This window comes from the organism of the source record quoted next, unplaced genomic scaffold, assembly GCF_019419815.1.
Source record: "Pyrus x bretschneideri cultivar Hongxiangsu unplaced genomic scaffold, Pyrus_bretschneideri_v1 Contig91, whole genome shotgun sequence".
Taxonomy (NCBI): Eukaryota; Viridiplantae; Streptophyta; class Magnoliopsida; order Rosales; family Rosaceae; genus Pyrus; species Pyrus x bretschneideri.
The window spans coordinates 1,249,056-1,252,238 of record NW_025999833.1 but is presented as its reverse complement, the minus strand read 5'-3'; the positions used below and the strand labels follow the sequence as shown (position 1 = coordinate 1,252,238).

Genomic DNA, 3,183 nt, shown 5'->3' with positions numbered 1-3,183 from the left:
TTGCATGAACAGTACCCAAAACGGCCATTGATGAAACGACATGAAAACGTTAGAGTTCCTACCTGAAAATGGTATGGCTGAGCTCGCCTCGACCTCACGAGTCGAATGGTGTAGTTGGTTCCTTCGATCTGTGATGGTTTGGGTGTTTTTGATGTTTGTCCGTACGTCGAAGGAAGAAGAAGAAGAAGAAGAAGAAGAAAGGGAGAGAGAGACACGGGACAGAGACAGAGAGAGGGTGGAGAGAGACAGTGAATGTGCAGGTGTGTGTGTGTGGCCCAACACATGCCACCACACACAAAACAACCCCACAACGTGACGAAAAACACACTAGGGGCAAAATTGTAATTTCACACGTACGTTTTAATAATCCCGGGACGGGATGTCACAGGTCGACTAATCTTGGAGAAATCCTTGATGAACAAACGTCCGAAAAGGGCATGTAAAAGTTGTCTTCTCTTGATCCTCTAGTGCAATTGGGATCTGATTGTACCCAGAATAACCATCTAAGAAACGATAAAAAGCTCTGCTAGCCAATCTTTCCAACATTTGGTCAGTAAATGGTAATGGGAAATGATCTTTTCTTGTTGCTGCATTTGGTTTTCTATAATCCACAAACATACGCCAACCTGTAGTTAAACGTGTAAGAACAAGCTCATTGTTGTCATTTGTAATCACTGTAATTCCGGTATGTTTAGGCACAACCTGCGTAGCACTTACCCATTGGCTATCTGAAATAGGATAAATCATACTAGCATCAAGTAATTTGATAACTTCTGTTCTGACAACTTCTTTCATAATTGGGTTAAGGCGGCGTTGAACATCCACTGTTGGCTTCGCGTCTTCTTCCATTAAAATTCTGTGCATACAAATTGTTGGGCTAATACCTTTGATGTCAGCTATTGTCCATCCCAAAGCATCTTGATATTTTCTCAAAACACAAAGCAATTTATCTTCCTCTGTAGCAGTTAAATCTGTTGCAACAATAACTGGCAGTGTTTCTGTAGCCCCTAAATGTGCATATTTTAAATGTTTGGGCAAAGGCTTTAGCTCTAATTTTGGTGGCTGCTGTCTAGAAGGCTTAAATGGCTGTTTAGGCTCCCTTAAGCTCTCATAAACATTTCTAAACCTTGGCAACTGTGTTGGCAGACTGTCCAATGCATAAATGTATTCAAGAACCATTTCATCTTCAGAATCTGTCCCAATTTTTCCTTGTAAAACTTGCAGCAACTGATTTGAATATGAATTAGCCTAAAAACTGTCTTGAACCACCCTGTCTAACACATCAATGCACATACACTCTTGCTGTTCAGCAGGACGTTTTGCTACCTCAAACAAATTAAATACAACAGATTGATCTTGAACACATAAAGTTAGTGTTTCGGCTTCCACATCAATTAAAGTCCTAGTTGTAGCCATGAACGGTCTTCCCAAAATTATGGGCTTTTTTATGTCTTCATCCATGAGATCTTCAATAATGCTCCTAGGATAAGTCACTGAACGGTCAGCTAGCTGAAGAATCATTGATGTAGGTTTTAATTCTCCTTGTCCCAATCGCTGGAAAATAGAAAATAGCATTAAATTAATACTTGCGCCTAAATCAATTAAAGCATTCTTAAAATCTGAATTTCCAATAGTACAAGAAATAGTAAAATTTCCAGGGTCTTTTTTCTTAGGTGGCAATTTGTGTAATAAAACTGCGCTGCATTGTTATGTCAGCACAACTTTGTCTAAATGTGCAAGCTTCTTTTTGCTGCTGCAAACTTCTTTTAAAAATTTAGCGCACAATGGTATTTTCTTGATTGCATCCAGCAATGGAATGTTGATCTGAACATTCGATAATGTTTGCATAAAATCTTTAAGCTGCTGATCTCTGGTCTTAGGAATTATACGTTCAGGGTACGGTAATGGAGGGTCGTAAACACGCTCAGAAACCTTTTTTTGGACAGTTTCTGCACTAGGCAGATTCTGTTTTTCTGCAAAATTTGCAAGTTCTGGAGCTGGTATTGCAGATTCTGCAGAAATTTGCATTGTTGACATATTCTGTTCAATGCAATTTTCACGATTGTCATAACTTTTTCCACATCGTAAAGTTCGAACAACATTGCAGTCTTCTCGTCCTCTTGGATTAAGCACCGTTTGACTAGGAAATGTGCCTTTTTCTGTCTGAAATTTGTGTAGCTAGCTGCCCAAATTGTAACTCTAAACTTTTAATGGATGCCTCCATATTTTGAAATCTTTGATTGCTGCCTTCCATGAATGTTTGAGTTGTTGCTGCCAATTTAGCAAGTTGATCATCTAAAGATGGTTTGGATGGAACAAATGGTTTTTGATCTGCTGGAATGGGTTTGAATGATTCTGATTGTCACCCCATTTGAAATTAGAATGATCCCTCCATCCTAGATTGTAATGAGTTGCATATGCATCATTCCTAGGCCTTTGATAGTTGTTCATCATATTAACATGTTGCTTAACTAGCTCCGGGTAAGATTCTTTATGCGGGCAGCCCAATGTGTCGTGTGTAACCACGCTGCAAATAGTGCAAATTGTTGCTGCAGGTGGCTGTTGCTGTGTAGAATTTGCTATCTGTTGTAAAATAATGTCAGACTTTGCATCAATTTTCTTCTCCATTTTTTCCATTTGTGCAAACATATTAGGTGAAACTGCTGATAACTCAAAAATACCCATTTTCTGTGAATGTTCTGCTGCCCAGTGTTGAGATTCTGTAGCCATCATATCAAATAATTCAAATGCCTATCTCGCAGATTTATTTGGTAAGGATCCTCCGGCTGATGCATTAACATGGCTTTTAGATGTAGGATTAAGCCCATCAAAGAAAATATTCATTTGTGTATCTGCATCAATATTAGCATGTGGACACTAAATGAACATCTCTGTATATCTCTCCCATGCTTCATGAAACTCTTCATTCGGCTTTTGTGTGAATGTCATAATCTCCCTCTTGTAATTCAATGTCTTGGATACTGGATAATATTTGTTCAGGAATTTTGTATGTAATTGCTGCCAAGTAGTAATGCTATTCGCCGGTAGAGTGAATAACCAAGTTTCCGCTTTATCCTTCAAAGTAAAAGGAAAAAGACTTAACTTAATAGCCTCAGTTGAAAATCCCTGATCAAAATATTTTTGCAACCCATAATAAATTTTGCAATATGTAAGTTTGCATCC

The 3,183-nt window shown here is 38.5% G+C and overlaps 1 non-coding gene across 1 annotated transcript; it reads left to right on the top strand.

Annotated features, from left to right (window-relative positions):
* The first annotated feature begins 2,860 nt into the window (after positions 1–2,860).
* On the top strand, positions 2,861–2,967 carry LOC125473664. The gene has a single exon (XR_007255489.1). It is a non-coding gene; the product is annotated as a small nucleolar RNA R71 (small nucleolar RNA).
* Positions 2,968–3,183: the final 216 nt, after the last annotated feature.